Source organism: Galleria mellonella, unplaced genomic scaffold (assembly GCF_026898425.1).
Source record: "Galleria mellonella isolate WM207_F2 unplaced genomic scaffold, CSIRO_AGI_GalMel_v1 utg329, whole genome shotgun sequence".
Classification (NCBI taxonomy): domain Eukaryota; kingdom Metazoa; phylum Arthropoda; class Insecta; order Lepidoptera; family Pyralidae; genus Galleria; species Galleria mellonella.
The window spans coordinates 644,203-663,481 of NW_026442078.1; the positions used below are offsets into that span (position 1 = coordinate 644,203).

The window sequence follows — 19,279 nt, forward strand, 5'->3', positions numbered from 1 at the left end:
TCTAGTAGTTTAGTTATTCAGTGAGTGTTCATTAAAATCTCACACCATATGAAGATTTTTGATAATATTATAAACTAGCTGTTGCCCGCGACTTCGTCCGTGTTTCCGTCCTTTTTCGTAAAATAAGTAGCCTATGTCCTCCCTAACGGTTCAGCGGTTTTGATGTAACACACATTTCTCTTCACTTCTCTGCTCCTATTGATCGTAGCGTGATGAAAAGTATACTATACCTGCCCAGGAGTATGAAGAATAATTGTTCAAGTTTCGTTAAAATCCGTCTAGTAGTTTTTTGTTTCTATAACGAACATACAGACAGACAGACAAAAATTTTACTGATTGCATTTTTGGCATCAATATCGATCACTAATCACCCCCTGATAGTTATTTTGGAAATATATTTCTTGTAGAGAATTGACCTCTCTACAGATTTATTATAAGTATAGATAGATGGGAAACTGAATGTATTTGTTTATTAACTCTTGACCCCTTAATTACTCAACCAATTGGTATAAAATTTTGTATTTACGTACTATATAGAACGAAGGAGGGTATATTTGACAGCTCGTGTGGCTGAGTAGTAGGAATGTTGCCTAAAGTAAAGTAACCGTAGGAAACGAATTTTTCAGAATTGGCTTGGGTCTGTTCTTTTTCAATGGATGTTAATGAAATGGTAGCCTCGCCTGTGTTAACGGTATACGCTGATAAGGTACCGGTGAAGAATGATAGGTGAGGTGAAAGACAGGTCAGTTTTTTTTAATGGGTGATAATGGAATGGTAACTCCACCCGCGCTATCGGCATACACCGGCTGGGCACCAGTGAACTATGATAGGTGAGGATGAAGTAGGTCAGTTAGCCATCGTGATGAATTCAACAAGAATTGTTCACGATGGTTTCCAAGGGGAACCACGTGGAGGTCGACCTAATACGGCATATTGCCAGCAATAGGGCTGTCAAACTCCATTGCTAACAATTCCTTTCCCTCCAGACAGGTCAGTTAGCTCATAGTGACGAAAACTTTAGGAATTAATCACGGTGGTTTTCAGGAGGGAACCGCGAGGAGGTCGAATCTATAGGGTATATCGTTAGTAATGAGGTTGCTAGTCCTTATTACTAAAAACTCCTTTGGTTTTGTATTTTTTTTAATGGGTGAAAATGGAAAGGGTAACCTCGCCCACGCTATCGGTATACATCGGCGGGGCACCAATGGAAGATAATAGGTGGGAGTGAATGCAGGTCAGTTGACTCACCATGATGAACTCTAGAAGAATTAACCACGATAGTTTTCAGGGGGAACCGGGTAGAAGCCGACTTGAGAGGGTATATCTCTAACAATGTGGCTATCAGACCTCTTTACTGACAATCCCTTTCCCCCATGGTAATGGATAATATTATCTGTGGTACTGGGTTGTGCTCCCATATGTTCGTTGCTTGGTTGTCCCAAGCTATCCGAGCTTGAGGGCCAGGCGGCTAGTGTGATTGTTTGACATTTATTGTTATTATTTATTTCGGTTAATTAACATGCCCTACTCACGCGGACTAAGTTACGAGTTAATGTTAGTTACCTATAAACGGGTATTACTAAGTTTGATAATACTTTTGACTAGGTTTTGTGGCCCCACAGTTACAGGATCTTAACATCTTTAAAACCATTGGAATCCTTGGTGTTGACATCTCTAGTGACGTACAGTTCCGTGGCCATCTCAAAGATAAGGTGAAGCTGGCATCCAAAAAACTCGGTGTACTTATTAGAGCAAAGCAATACTTCACTCTGGATCAGCGATTAAAGTTATACAAATCGCAAATCCGGCCCCATATGAAGTATTGCTGTCACTTATGGGCGGGAGCACCTAGATACCAGCTTGAACCCTTCGACTCAGTGCAACGACGAGCTATGAGAATTGTCGATGATCCCAGGCTTGCAAGCGGTATCGAACCTCTAAGTCTTAGGAGAGATTTTGCTTTACTCTGCGTGTTCTACCGCTTGTACAACGGATCGTGCTCAGTGGAATTATTCAATATGATGCCTACGGTCACTTTCTATCATCGTACGGCTCGCTATCGACAGGGAGTTCATCCTCATACGGTGTTTTCTCCCACGAACACTCAGGTTATGGAATGAGCTCCCTGCCGAGGTTTTCCCAAGAGACTACAGCATGGGGTTCTTCAAAAGGGGGGTAAACAGGTTTCTTCAGGGTCGGCAACGCGCGCATAATACCTCTGGTATTGCAGGCGTTCATAGGCTACGGTAACCGCTTACCATCAAGTGAGCCGTCAGCACCTAGGTAATATGGATTTCAGACTCTGTTGTAAGTAATATATTTACTACGTAGTCAGTCTCGGCATATAATAGGCTAGTCCTTTTTCCGTGGGTGTCGTTAGAGGCGCCTAAGTGAATTTAATGGCCGAGAGATAACTAGCAGCGTCCACATACATACATACATACATATCTCTCACGTTTGTCTCCAATTAGGGTAGGCAAAAACAAAAGAACACCAAACACTTTCAATCAAACAAGCCTCTTTTGCTTCCTCCACATCTATCAATCTTTTCATACACGCTTGCGGGTTAGGGGTACTTTTAATTTGGCCCTTCTTCAGCAGGTCGCCTATTTGGTTGACATATTATGCCCGTCTAGGGCGGCTGCTACCGACATCTCTATTCATTTTTGCTCGATAAATCTCTTTTGTAATTATTCTTTCACTTATCCTCTTCAAATGGCCAAACTAACGCAATATTCCCGTTTAAATTTTTGCTACATTGTCTTTTACTCCACATTTCTGTCTAATAGCACTATTTCTTACTGATATTTTGTTTTTGGTTTGGAGTAGCAGCTCACTCTTAAAAAATCATCAACGCTTAATTGCAGTTGCCAACCCGCTTGCCAAACGTGGCAACTACTGACAAAACCTCTTAAGAGGAAGGGAGTTCAGCAGTGGACAGTTAACGGCTGATATGATGATGCTAATTATGTACTTGACTAGGAGTACATACTATATATTCTTAACATATTGTTAAATCGATGTGTTTTAGGTTTAATCTCAAATCGATAACCTTGAAATAAGGCATACAGAGGGAGACTGTACAAAAGTTGATTGCTTGGGTACCTCTGTCCCATTCGTGTTTCTACCGTGAAGCAGTAGTTCCGGTTTGAAGGGTGGGATATGGCGTGAATTTACAGGGTACAGGAATAACACCTAATTCCTCAAGAATGGCAACGCATGGGGGGTATCATGGGCGAAACAGTATAGTCTGTTATGTCCATAGTACTACTCATGTCTATAGGCGACGGTTACCACTTTCCATCAGGTGGGCCGTCAGCTTGTTTGCCATTCTAAGTTGTATAAAAAAAAATACAACGTACGTTTCATAACACTATAGGAAAATTGCATTGCATGTTGAAATTAAATAAAGTCCACGCCATATAAATAACATACACATATTTTTAATAAAATTAAAAACAATCTCGTTTCATATAAACGTAACACACATCCCTAATGTGTAATTGAAACCAACTCGCATTGGATTCCAGCCAGGAGCAACAGTTAGTTATGGGCCGACCGCTGCAATGGCAATGCCACATTTGGCAGAATGTTCTTTTTAAATCACTATTTGTCTGAACGTGGCCTGTAAGTTTATGATCATAATGACAGAACGAGTGATTTGCTAAACAGCCAATTTGTCGATTTATACTCACATGGATTATTCATTAGACGGGCCGCGCTATTTTTGTTAGTCATTCTTTTTTTCTAGATTTCAAATATAATGTATTATCAGTGAGTGCGAACAATAGTTTGGTAATGGGATAAAATTGTAATGGCGACTCCGCTTGCACTACAGGTATACACTGGCTAGGTACCAGTGAGGGATGAAAAGTAAGGATAAAAGCAGGTCATAAATGGTCTTGAGTTTGACAGACTCAACAGGAATTAAGTAGCCATGAATGTTTCCAGGTGGGACCGTGTGAAGTTCGAACTGACAGGATATATTATTTTATATAGTGCATGCGCCCGAGCGCATTGTTCCAGCCCCCGAGTCCCCATTCGTCACAACATACCGACCCTCCGTCCCTTGATGGAGTCGAAATGCGGTGGCCTAAGCTGAGGTCTGAGTCATTCTGATGTCCTTGAGGGCACGCCGCAGTCCATAAGAAAGAGCTGATGCTTCATCGCTCCCCTCTCACGGGATTGGAGTGCCGTCTGCACTTTTCCTTGCAGACGCGTCCGGTGAAGCTGGAAAGGCCATCTACAGTTAACAGTACTACAGTTTAGATAAAAAAAAAATGTTAATAAGATTTCTGATTATTATAACTAAAAACTGTTAAGAATAGATTTCCCAGAATTCATCTATATGAACAAATATCAGGCAACGCTATAAAAAAGCAAGTTGAAAAAAAAATATTAAATTAGAAAACGCATTTCCTTGCGGAAGGTAAAAAGTGATTGCGTGCCTTCCGACTATTCAGTTGTAATAAATAGTGTTTTTCATTGGAAAAATTAATGAAGCCTCCACTAGTTTGTCGACGTAGATCCTTGCAGTTGATAATAGCCGCTAACAACTTCCTTTTTGTAGGGCAACCACTCAACTGGTGTTACCTAATGGTTAAATGTACTCTGCCATGTAGTTAGCAATTTTCATTGACTATTTCTCATTTATGTTTGTACCTAGACTTTAAAAAATCTTTTTTTTTTTGCGTAAAACTACCGACACATCCTGGTTTCTCATGGATGCAATGTAGAAACAATTTAATGTCAGTGTGGAGTGATTAATAATATTATTTATTTATTTTATTTATTTACACTTTACTGCACCAAGTAAAAAGAGAAATAACAAATATAGTAAATATTAATGAGAAGTGATACAAAAGGCGGCCTTATCGCTAAGCAATCTCTTCCAGACAACCTTTGGGTAGAGGACATTGAGAAAAAGACAAAGAGTAGGTGGCGCACTATTATATTAGTATTGTATTAGTCTAAATAACTTTCCAAATTCAACATAATTTGTATATTTTTTTTAAACATTAAAATGGTCATAGAATGCTATCTGTATAATATAGAATGCAATCGCTGACTTCTTTGTAGTCTTAATAGAGAGGAACAACTCCTTCATATGTTATTTTGTTATATTTCTACATTTTCGATGAAAGCTCTTAGTCGACTTGATTTCTTCTGTCATCTTGAACAAATGTCGTCATATTTCAACAAGTTAACACAAAAGAATATTAAACTATGCTTAAAAATAACCAGAGGGAGGCTTTGTACAAAAGCGGTTTGCTTGGGTACCTTTCCTCCATTCGCGTTTTTACTGTGATGCAGTTGTGTTTGCATGGCTGTGTTTCGGTTTAAAGATTGGGAATACCAGTGAATTTATAGGGTGCAGAGGTATAAATACCTTAGTCGTCAGGAATGGCAATGTATGGGAGTATCATTGGCGAAACAGTATACTCTGTTATGCCCATGGTACTTTTCGTGATTATAGGCGATGGTTACCATTTCCCATCAAGTAGATCGTTAGCTTGTTTACCATTTTAAACTGCATATCAATCTTCTTTATGAATTTCTTTATCTTTTTATAAAAAATCATATTAAAATTCGTTACGTAGTTAAAAGATTCAAGCGCACAGACGGCGGGAAGCGACTTTGTTTTATATTGTGTAGATGTGTGCTAGATGAACACATTTTTTGGCATAGCTTAAGTTCATCTTCACATAAGCTTTAACTGTCCACTGCTGAATATAAGTCTCTCCAATGGGGCTTTTTAGTTGTCACCTAACTTAACTGGGTTGGTAACCATAGTGGTGATGTTTTAAGAGGGACATTGCTGCCCATCCATCGATATATACATATATACATATATAATGTATATCCTTTATTGTTAGTTTTTTATGTCCTTCTTCTCCTTCCTTTCTTTCTTTTGTTGAGTGTTTATTGAATTTGTAAATAGCTGTGTTTTCGGTGCATAAATTATGTTAGATGATTCTGGTGTTTTAGTCGTTTGTTGTGTGGTTGATGACTGCTGTGTGTCTTGAACATGATGATTTTCTAAGTTGTATATAAAAAAAAAAATTCTTTTATTCATTAAACTCTTTTGTAAATTTTGCAATGTTTTTCTCAATTTTGTAAAATAGTTTCAACATAAATTTCATATTGGAACTCTGAATCGAAATTTAGATACAATTAAATCGAGAAACTAAGTTGCGATATCCACTTGTATTATAATTTATATCTCGGTCGTTCCAACGTTCCAAACACTTCGGGAACTGTTAATTTACGGGCCCATCGTACCCTATTCGTGCACCTGACTTACTCAGTTACAAAATCCGATCCAAGAGAGACTTGTCAATTACCCATCAATCAAGCCCGATGTACCTACGTCGACCTAAACTTTGCACAAATTTACAGAACATTTCCCATTACCTCTTGAAATAATCCACTAAATTATGTCAGTCACGTTGACTGTTAAACATTGATTTTTTAATTAAAAGAAGATAAGGTTTGTGAAGAGATATTTAAATTTTTTATTTAGTTTTTTTTTTTTGGTTTGTGTTTTTTATTTGTATGTGCCACGCGATATATTTGGAAATTCTTTATTTTATTTTTTCACATCACAGGGGGCAAACGAGAATGCGGCTCATCTAATGGTAAGTGATTTATATAAAGAGAAATTGAAAATACAAGCATCTTTTTGACATAATATTATATTAATGAACTTAACATTTTTAACTTAACAGTTTAACGTTCTTGAAGAAACATAAGGCGAATAAGGACTAAAAAAATCGAGTTTTTCGTACTAACTTAACGCGTCTCTAGTCAAATCCACAAAATATGGGAGTAATTTTTTTTTACTTTTTTTTTTAAACATTTAATATAATTAATGTTATCATAACTTACCTTATTCTGTCTTGAAACGATTATTTTTTTAATGTAAGAACAACCGGAATGACTTACCACTATTTTATTAGAGAATACCTGACTAGTATAAATATACATAAAATCTAAGCATAAATATAATTTGCACTTACGAAACTTTTAACTATAATTATTTTCTTAGACTCTAGGTATGTATCTAATCTAAAAATCATTTAAATCAACAAAGTTAAGGTAGAAGAGAATAAATAAAGAATTAAAGTCAGATTATTGAGGATGAATTAAAAAAATATACCTACCCATGACTCTACGTATGATTGTGTGCGATGTTTTATTGATTGATGTAATTATAAAATCACATCCTCGAATGTTATAGAAAGGAGAGCAATTTTTTTGGTACATTATACTTAAGTAGGCAATAAAGATCACAATATATCTTTCTCTTTAAAATTTTGGATTTTTTATAAATATGATGCAAACTATTTATAATAGACTACTATATTTACCTCAATAAGAAAAACAAGATAACCTCTTATTCAATTTTAGTTAATATATCAATAATTTAAGAATTTCCAGTGCACGTACTGGCTACAGATCATCAGTTTCGTGGAGTGCACCGTTTTCCGTGAGTGTACTAGTACACAGCACGCTCCCGCTCGCTAGTGTGTGAGCGGCCTGCGCGGTGCGCACAGTAGGTCAGGGAGGGCGGCGCAGCAAGGGCTGGGGGCGGCCGATTCATGTTTACGGGCTCGCCGTCAGCTGTTCCCGCGACATGAATGTGCCGCGCCCGCGCCGCGCCCGCACCGCGCCCGCGCGCACATCGATTGACTGGTACCTGGCCACGTGCGGCGCGCCGGCCGCCCAGTCCCGCCGCGCTCGCCGGCTTGTCCGCGCGTTGAGCGCACCAACACCCGAACACATGTGACACCGCCCGCGTTACGTCGCGTCAATGGATTCCCCGAGGTGACTGACTGCTACCCCTCGACCGGCTCCTTCCACGTCCAGTAAGTGACCACACTTTAGGATGCACCAACACTTATCCGACACACCGATCCGTTAGTAAATAATGGTTTTTCCAATAGCATTAATAGCCGAGAGACAATTTATGCGACTGCGCTGTGTGATGTTTACTGTGACCCGTCCTATAGCTCATTACATTAGCCGCGGAAATTTTCTATCTAACAGCGTATTCCATATCGATCTAGCAAACTTTTTGTTAAGGGAATATCATAAAATCCATACGGTTTACGTAACCCATGGGCAGATCGGTGTGTTATTGCCGGAGTTATCTCGTAGGTGAGTTTAGGTACGGTGTCCGATGTCACCATGTATGGCATGCCCGTCGTTACATAAAACTCTTAAGAACAAACGAGGGTGAATGGAATATTGCAAAACTAATTCACATTTAACGATGTAGATACCATAAAATTATTAATCACACCTTTTTATTTTATTTTATTTACCTACAAAATCTAAAAAAGCGTTTGAAAGCCGTAACTCAGAGGAGAGATGTAATGAGAGGCTAACGTGTTATCGTTGCCAAGAAATGAGCGCCCATTTCCGTCGTTATTTTGTTTATTTGTCACCAAGTTCTGTTCACGTGGACATGTTATAATTATGTTACGAGGTATTATAATATCTTAGTCTTCAATGGCAAACCTTGTGGAATACCGTAGATCCATGGTACTGTTTATACATGTGTGTATTTTGCATTCGGTCTACCGAAAGCTTATTTGCCTTTAAATCGCATAAAATAAATAAATACCTAAATACATGTAACAGTTCCGTTACAGCTATTTTTGAATATTATATGAATGTCATGTAATTTTTGTTATTTGAAAAAATTTACGTGACTTTAATACATTTCGATGACTAAATGAAGACAAAGATTAATCCCGACAATCTAGATAATGTAGAAATCTCATGTTTAATAAAAACTACACTTTAAAAGAAAATGGTTCCTTGTAATAATTTAATGGGAAGTAAGGACAAGTGATCTTATAATGAAGTAAGCAAGTAATTGTGAAAAGATTAAATAAATATTATATGAGATACATGTATATTTCATTAAACTTTTTTATTAAAATATAAAAAAAGATTGTCTGGAAAAACCTGTTTAGCAATAAGACCGTATCATATACTATACTGTACTTATTGAAAATTCTTCAACAGTTCATGTAATATTATTGCAATATAGAGTTAAATAAAAATAAATAAAATAAAATACCTAATTTTCTTAAAAGAAAAATATTTTTTCAATGTTCTTTTATTTCATCATATTTATAAATGTTTCTGTTTTATATATTTTTTATGGATGAGATGCCATGGTACGCTAGTGATAGACATGGCGGGGCAGAAATGGGATATGAAATATAGAGGATGAAGTCACAGGTCAGTTTGGCCCCTTGTAGCAAATGTAGTAGTAATTTATCAAGATAATTTTAAGGTAGAACACGTGGAGGTCGAATGGACAGGCTACTAACAATGGAAATTAGCCTCTTATTTAGATTTTTTAATGGAAAGGTAACTCCGCCTGGGCTAACAATATGCGCTGGTGAGGCACCATTGAGGGATGACAGGTGAATATGAAAAGGCAGGTTAGTTAGCCCATCGCGATTTATCTGGAATTCAGCACGATGGTTTCCAGGGAGGACCACGTGGAGGTCGACCTGTCAGGGTATATTGCTATTAATGAGATTGGTAGTCCGCATTACTAACATCCCTTCCCCACTATTTTTTAGGTTAGGTACTAGGTTATATTTTCTAAAACGGATAAAATTCTACAGTAGACTCAGAAAACATCCTAATCCTGATTTTATTACAAACGTGCTGCAATAATAAAAACTAAAAAAATAAAGTATTTACTTTTAAGATAAATTCTCAATACATTGAAATAAACATCATTTCTCTATGCAACATAGAAAAGGAGATACGTATGTTAGAAAAAATTACAACTATTTTATAAATGTTAGGGGTTTTAGAGGTTAAAGGTCGATTTGTAACATATATATGTATGTCCATTGTACTGCTCACGTCTACAGGCGACGGTTACCACTTTTCATCAGGTGGGCCGCCAGCTTGTATTCCATTCTAAGTTGTATAAAAAAATGTAGACAATAATACATAATAATATAGACTGGACAATATAATTCCCATAATAATTATCCTTAGGTTTAAGGCTGTGCTATACAGCTGAAGTTGACATGTAGAAAGTTAGGAACCTTTGTTTATATACTAGTAATTGTCACGTAGCAAACAAGTTAACAAATGCATTCAAATAGATACTACGTTGCCTTCAAGCAGTTGAAAATATAAGTAGCTTTATCATATGAAGAAAGTAACATTTTCAAATAGAAAAAAGTAAATAGTAAATGTATATCTGTAGTTAAATGGTATGGATAATATGTTATTTATATTGCTCCAATATCTTTCTTATCGTCGCTTCTTTTGGACATTCATGGCGGAAAAAATACAAACGATTACGACGCCATGATATGGACGGGGGGAAAGGGATTGTTAGCAATGGAGTTTGATAGCCCCATTGCTAGCAATATGCCCTATTAGGTCGACCTCCACGTGGTTCTCTCTGGAAACCATCGTGAACAATTCTTGTTGATTTCGTCATAATCGGCAAACTGACCTACTTCATCTTCATCTATCATCCTTCACTGGTGCCCCGCCGGTGTATACCGTTAGTGCGGGTGGGGTTACCATTCCATTATCACCCATTAAACAAAAAAAAACGATATGGACAGAGGTGCCCAAGTAAACGACTTGTACAAAGTCTCCCTCTGGTAACTGAAATAGAAATTAGTTTATATATTATATAATAAATAAAATTTATACGTCACCGGTACATAGGAGTCACTTATCTGAAGTTATATCTATCGTCAAACCTCTTTATTAGTATTCCATGTCTGTCACACAACGAAGTTCTGCGTAAAATTTCATAATTTTTATTTATTTATTTATTTATTTCATTCATTAGTGGTAGTTATTAGGCTTTTGTTGATAAATCGAACAGTCAATAGTAATTGATCCTCGTTTTATATGTCTGTATTTATTTTATTTATATCCTATTAATGTAAAATGTAAATGCGAAGGTTTGTTTGAATGGTTAGATAGATTAATGTTTCATTACATTTTTCATTTCTTGAGTGCATGGTACATTACCACCGTCAGTGCCTTGCAAGTACCACTTGAGTGCCGTGTCAGTTGATAGCTCATTGTTTAAAGAAGTTTACAAGCTATTCAACATTGTGATAAAACTACAAGTAAAACTGTAGGATATAGCTAGTTTTTACACATAACTATTTAAATAAAATTGTTTGTAACATTGTAATACACCAAATATAATGTACGTATATATGCAATATGTAAGAAATATGCAACCAGTAAATGTCAAGGGTAGAGCATATTTACGAATCACACAGGGTTTTCACTAGCCACAAACCACCATTCAGCTTTGCAACATACGTGACATACGAATTTATCGATAGATACGTTATCGCTACCACCTGCATGAGGTACAAGGAGATAGCCGTGACGTGCGTCTTTCTTTCTCATTCAATCACTAAGAAAGAAATTTTTATAGATAAAGTTGTTTAAAAAGTGTCTAGGAGGTTAAGATTGTGAAGCTAACCTCCCAAATAACTGTAGTTTTTGGGCGATTTGTTTAGATTTTGTCGCCAAATTTTGCCGTTCTTACTGAGCACTATAATTCTATTCTCTATAATCTTTTATTAATGAAATTGAAACTTCATAATTATAAAAAATAGACCTTAAAATTTGCCACTCCTAAAATCTGCCGCCATTAGCTTCTAGCTTTCTCAGTATGTTAGTAAACCCATCAAAGCTAAATACTCATCGACAAACATATTGTTTTTATTTTATTTTGTTTCTTTATGACAACAAACAATCGTTTATATATAAATATTAATATAATATACAGCATAATTTTGTAAAAATACACCTTGTAGTGGCAAAAACAATATTTTAAATATAGAGTTAATGAAGTCCCATGGAGATACGCAAGAAATATAATAACAAATTCAAAGCACTTATATACATATATAAATACCAAAGCTAAAAAAAGAAGTGTAGATTTAATTTAAACTTAATTTTGTTTTTATTTTTAACATAAATGTTGTATAAACAATATGATTAATTCTTTACTTCTACTTTTTAGAATGAAACATTAATTTCTTAATATGTATAAAGAGTATGCTCATTAGAATAGGTTTATAAACATAAATATTCAGTTGTAACGCAAACAATATAGCGGCCATAAACATATGGGCACTTCTAATATGATAATAACGTCCTCATATGTCGCCATCGCCAAGTTGTATAAAACGCATTATGGGAAACAATTGTCATGAGTAGCTTGCCAATGATATTGTTTTTTATGGTAAACTGTTGATTCGTTGATCTACTAGATGTAATTCAATGACTTTTTACGCGAGAACTATGATAAGAATATCTTATATGATTAACCTAATTTAATAAATAATAATGGCTGTGTTTCGGTTTGAAGAGTGGGATATGACAGTGATATTGGCAGTGATATTAGGAGATATTAGAGGGAACTTAGAATGACAAACAAGTTGACGGCCCACCTGATGGAAAGCGGTAAACGTCGCCTATAGACATGAGCAGTATCATGGACATAACAGAGTATGCTGTTTCGCCCATAATACCCCTTATGCGTTGCCATTCCTGAGGACTCAGGTGTTATTCATCTGTACCCTGTAAATTCACGCCATATCCCACCCTTCAAACTGAAACACAGCTATGCAAATACAACTGCTTCACGGTAGAAACCGTGTGAGTGAAGCAGTTGTGTTTTTTCATGGCTGTGTTTCGGTTTGAAGGGTGGGATATGGCGTGAATTTACAGGGTACAGAGGAATAACACCTGAGTCCTCAGGTGGTAGGTCAGTGAACGATGTCGCGGGTAAAGATGGTAATGCTAGTGTCCATTAATATATCAAATTATCGAAATATTTATATAAACTTTAATAATTTAGGATTCTGTTCAATATACGAAGAAGTCTTCAAATCAACAAAACTAGTTAGTTTCATTAAAAAATTTTATTACTAAATTGTTTTTATGTAAATAAAATTTATATGAGTACGAACTGAAAGTATATCCTTTCAGATTAAAAAAGAATGTACCAAATCGGTTTATAAATGACGAAGTTATGAGATAAGAAACATAAACAAATACCACCGAATTGTGAATCTCCTCTTTCTGTTTTGTTAAATAGCAAGTATTAAATATTGCTACGCAAAATATCTACTTCGATCGTGAATGTACTGAATAAACGACAATATGTGTAGTAGATACCCTACAATGACTTGTTTCTCCAATATTTTACATTATAAACACTTGTTTAATATAGATTTTGCTTTATTTTTTTTGCTACACAAAGAAAAATGTTACTTTCAATTGTTACAAAATTAAGATGGGACCAACTAACATGGGAGTGAACACTCACCATCATCTTCCTAGTGAACACTATCGATTTTAAAATGATTTGTAAAGATTGATTCACAATTGACCATGTAATCACGTAGTTGCAGAAATAAATTCAGACAAACTGAGAACCCCTTAACAATAAAAATGTTCACGGTTGCAGCTATGTTTATAATAAAAGCAAAACATACTTTTATTACAAGCCCGCGGTTTCAGGGTCGTAGTCTAGTCAGCTTTCGGCAATATGTCAAAACACGATGCAGTCTTTGCAAAGTTATTTGCCTCGCTACAAAGTATCATGTACAAGTGTGCTTTGTTCTTAAACTTCGTAATATGAGGACTTTACAAAGACATAAAGCCCCCATATACATTACATTGTACATGTAGGACTCATTTTCTCAAAGGAAACCAAATGAAAGAAGCTCTTTTTTCATTGGATTTTCTTCTTTGTCAGGGGATTATACGGTATTCTATGAGATGCAAATTACTGAAGCAGAAAAATGCATGAGATTTATTCTTTTTATGAGCTGATATATTTATGTATTGTACGGTATTGATATTTTTTTGAAGGATAAAAATGGAAGGATCGTAATTTTGCTTGTGTTATTAGTATTAGATTATACAATATATATATATATATATATATATATATATATATATATATATATATATATATATATATATATATATATATATATATATATATATATATATATATATATATATATATATATATATATATATATATATATATATATTGTATAACCGCTATTGATATTATTAGCTATCCCTAATACTAATAACACAAGCAACCGTTAGCTAGCCATTGCTGAATATAGGCCTTCCTCATAAGGGGAGTTTTGCTTGTAGATGATGATGATGATTCTAAAATTGTAGTCTTCAACGTGGTCATTTTTCACCAGCTGGACTGTCAAATTGTACCATTTTCAGTAGCTTAAACATGTAATGCACTTCAGCTGCTCGCTAACAACATGCTTTCTAACTGTATTGGGTTCATTGAAAAAGTCTTTGTCAGAAATAAGTCCACCCTTGCTCACAATATTTATAAATGCATTAATAATGTAATTTAAAAGTGCAATAAAGAATATATATGTAATGTGGAGTCAAAAGCAACAATAAATTGCATATTTGCAATTTTGTCGGGTTGCATGTGCAGTATTGGAGTAAGGACACCGTGACCTACATAGCGTGACTGCAACGACGGATGTACGAAACGTTTATCTCTCCCAACAAACTGGTCGAGTTTGGAAACTTTGGCAAGCAGTATGCGACCAGTGGGAGATTGTCACTTTATATTGTCAAGCATTGTCGAGTAACAGATTTGCATATTTTCATGTACGAATAGATGTAGGTAACATTAGTAGTTTTTATTATCATGTATATGACTAAAGTACCTATATAAGGCGGATAATACTTAAAGATGTTGTCTACCAGTTAATATTTTACTGAACTAGATATTGTCTTGCGGAAATTCATATCATTGGTTATTGGATTAAAATTACTTTGTTTAATTCAGTTATCATTATTAGTATGTGCGTGACTGCCGACTGTTTCGGTCAATCGAAGATTAATTACTAATATGGAAGGTTCTAGAACTTCTGTAACTAATAGTGGTGGTCAGTCTTCGAGTGTTGGTTGTCACACATATACTAATGGTAACGGTATTAAATAATTCTAATCAAATAACCAGCTCTACTAGTCAATCATGAAGCTAGCAGAGAAGTTAATTGTGGGTACACTCTATACCTATAATTATACGTAAATATTATATGTAATTTCGAAATCATGTAAGTATTTATGGGGTTGAGGAAAGGATATAGGCAATTTTTTATCTCAATATCAATGTATTTTGGTAATACGTATTATTTCGTGAGTTAAATTAGTACTCATATTCTCATAAAGCAAAGATGACTAAAATTCTAACCTAGTTTTAACTTTGTTTTAGTTTTAGAACAGCTACAATCTAAATGTAGAATAATTTGCATTTTTCTCTCTCACCCACGTGTAGTGCGCGGAGTGGCCACTTAGTCTGATTGTTTGCATTGCTGTTTCTTACTTTGTTACAGCCTTTACGTTTAGTGTCGCTTTAGAAGCCGGAGTAATCCCTTTAATGTCATTGTTTATGCTTACATAAACTGTAGGTAGTTCATTATGATTTTATATAGTTTTTTTTTTAATATTGCAATAAGCACTGTTCACTATGCTAAAATAGAGGCAAACTAGTATACCTATACCGTTTATAAATGTAATAAATATTTATTTTTGCCTATATATTTATCTATATACTAAATATTTACTTTATGCTTAGGTCATATATTTGTTATCGACCCATAAGACACCTTAATACGTTCTTTTTGAAGAATTGGTTTATCAATAAATAAATTACTATTCCTACTATTGTGGATGGCTTTTATAGTCTTTTCGCGGTAGACTGGTCTTTTCCGAGTCATCAATATTTTTGTTAAAGCTCAGTTTAATCCCTCCGATACGATAGATATCAATGTTTGTTAGTGATTATCCTGTTTCTCCTTATTATATTGGAAAAGTCAAATTAAGTATTAAGGTTTCTTAAAGGTCGGCAACACGCGCGTGACATTCCTGGTGTTACAGGCATCCATAGGCTACAGTAACCTCGTTTACCATCAGATGGGCCGTATCAAGCATACGGCCCGTTGGCTATCAAAGTAGTATAAAAAATGTTTCTTTAATAATTTGAAATATAAAAGGTTTACTTAAACGACTGAACGGATTTGACCGGATTTTTGTACACACACAATCTAGACCATCGTTTTTCATGGTCGCATCAATTTGTAAATGAAATAAATATTATAGATAACAATAGAAATACATTTTAAATGTACATACATAAGTTACATACAATACATATATTATATATGAGAAAGTTTGTGAAGACGTTTGTTACTCGTGAAGGAATTTTATGAAAGGAATTATACTCGTATTTGATACACTGTATTCTAAAATACCTAATATTACTTTTTTACAGAAATAAATATATTTTTAAATATAAATATTATTAACATGTAGGTGCTATTTGACCTAATATGATATTTTCCTTTAATCAAGAAAATAAACCTTTCAATATACCTGTACATATTCCAGTTAGTCGTAATAACAATAAAATATATGAAGCACAAAGAATCCAAATTAATATCTTTATTACTGAATCGCAATATGAGCGAATCACTTCAATAACGCATGCTCGATAAATAGTTCGACACTAGTTTTAGCTTCCAGACAGTTTCTTTGTCGATGACTTGATCTGATACGACAGTGTTTTTCAATCTTTTTCATGCCGCGACCCCCTGATTATGTATATCTTGCGACCCGCTACCCTCCACGGTTTCGAATGTGCATGAATTTTGTTATAGTACAATTATAAAATCCGTACAGTTGTATTTATATTCACAGTTAGGTATCGATTAAATAAAATAAATAATACAAAATAAAGTATCTAAAACTGTCTGTCTGTTATAGATACTTCATTATATTTTATTGATTGATTGATGTATTTACGGAACTGTTGATTTTTCACTGCTTCGCGACCTTCCGCGACCCCCTTGTAGAGGTTCGGGGACTCCTCAAGGGGTCGCAACCCACACTTTGAAAAACACTGTGATACGATATCGTTTAATTAAGGTAATTAACCTTTTATTATATCTGTAGGTATATATTTCAGTTTATCGTAATAATAAAATATATCAAGCTCAAAGGATCCAAATTAATATTTGTATTACTGAGTCGTAAGATGAACGATCCATTCTATTACATACTTGTTTGACAAACAGTTCAACACTTGTTTCAGCTTTCAGTTTTCCCGGCAATGAAACAAACGGCAGGATTAAAAAGTGAAATAGGGATGTACTTATATTTCTATTTATGTATCATCTGCACCAAATCTATTTATTAGGGGTGGGTCATATATAGCAATGTATATATATATTAGTTACAATTTCTGCATACTGGTCCAATAACGAATATGTTTAAAGTCCAAAAATAATATTGCATAAGACTTTACTTTTAAGACACAACTTAGAATGGCAAACAAGCTGACGGCCCACCTGATGGAAAGTGGTAACCGTCGCCTATAGACATGAGCAATACCATGGACATAACAGAGTATACTGTTTCGCCCATAATACATACCCCCCATGCGTTGCCATTCCTGAGGACTCAGATGTTATTCTTCTGTACCCTGTAAATTCAAGGCATAATCCACCCTTCAAACCGAAACACAGCTATGCAAACACAACTGCTTCACGGTAGAAACACGAATGGGGCAGAGGTACCCAAGCAATCGACTTTTGTACAAAGATCTGGTAAAGATGGTAAGATATTCGGAAATAGATATTCGACCGACATGGGCGATATCAAAATGGGTGACAACCTTTTTTTCTGCCATTAATATCCAGAATAACTCAATATATTATTATATTTATAGATATTGGATCGGTACCCATGCCTACTATATTTTATTAAATTTCAACTTTTAGAATTATCATACTCAATCACGTATAAACCTGCATAAACGACGTATATTTTGTCAATGTATAAAATTTACCTTTCCCCAGTTGTTTGTTTGCACAACATGTGTGCATTGTAGCATGCTATTTGAGGTGATTTATTATGACAGCAGGAAGAAGTCACAATAAAAATACATTAAAATTTTGCATGTTTAAGCGTGATTATAAACATTCGGACATATTTACAAACTTTTACATTTATTATATTATTAGTAAGTTACGATCAGTAGAATTTAACAGAGAGAGGAATTGTTCATAAGTTGTCCTTCGCCTATGTTGTTGTTGTCAAAACACCTGTCCTTCTCGTGTATAATGCTGTTTATGTTATGGGTGACGGCTATTGGTTTTTACTAGATGGTAGGTTAGAATATTTTCTATTATAATTTTCAAAAAACAAAAATTTTGTTCCTTAGAAACGAGTATACAAATCAGAACGAGCGTCAACCCTATAACAGAATACCTGGCAATACTATATACAACTGAGAAAATCGTTTTGTTTACGTCTAGTGTACCTACAAGTTATGATATTTCTCTACTCAGCTAATGAAATGAGAGGAGATCCGATCCCTTAATATCGCGAGTTTCGAGATAACGAGCGTCCGACATGATGAATGGGGGGTTGTAAGTTGCCTACCTTTTGTCCCAGAGTGGACCTTTAGATAGTGCTAGTGATGCGAATAATTTTTCGAATCGAATAATTTTATGGTCGATTAAAAAATTGTATATTCAAAAATTTTATGTTCTTAAGACTGATTTAAAATTTTTTGATTCTATTGATATCATTTAAAACTTTTGTTACTTTATAAAATTTGAAAAGAGATAAAATAATGTCAAATTAATATTAATAATATTAAAGTACCTTTAAGAATTAAATTGGACGTAAAAATAAAGATGTAGCAAATAAATGTAAGACACTTTGGACATAGATCTTAAAACGTATGATCAGGAGAACAAAAAAAATAAAAAAGAACGGTGAATTTAATTATTCTTATGCATTGGTATATTGTATTTCTTGATTCGCTTTGTACGACAACTTGTGGGTAAAAAGGAAATGGTAATATTGATAAATTATATTCCTATTTCGTTATCATACGGAATTTATTTAAGTGTCATTGTATATACCTACATTTAGCGGACTTAACACCGGATGGTGTTCTCTACTAGTCCACCATTGGGCAAACAGAGAAATAGGTAGGCAGTGCATTTAAATCGAGGCAACAGAAACTAACAGTTAATATATATAGTTACAATCATCATCATTATATCAACCATTAGTTGTCCACTGCTGGACATAAGCCTCTCCCATAATTTTGATTTTTGCCTATAGCCACGCTTAGCAGTTCGGTTGGCAAACACAGAATTTGGTGATGTTTTGA

The 19,279-nt window shown here is 34.9% G+C and overlaps 1 protein-coding gene across 1 annotated transcript in view; it reads left to right on the top strand.

Moving 5' to 3' along the window:
- Window positions 1-6,471: 6,471 nt before the first annotated feature.
- LOC113513818 (uncharacterized) overlaps window positions 6,472-19,279 on the top strand; it is a 116,379-nt gene continuing 103,571 nt past the window's right edge. Inside the window, exon 1 of the mRNA XM_026897804.3 lies at window positions 6,472-7,868. The gene's annotated coding sequence lies outside the window, so the exon portion shown is untranslated. The remainder of the gene's footprint in view (window positions 7,869-19,279) is intronic.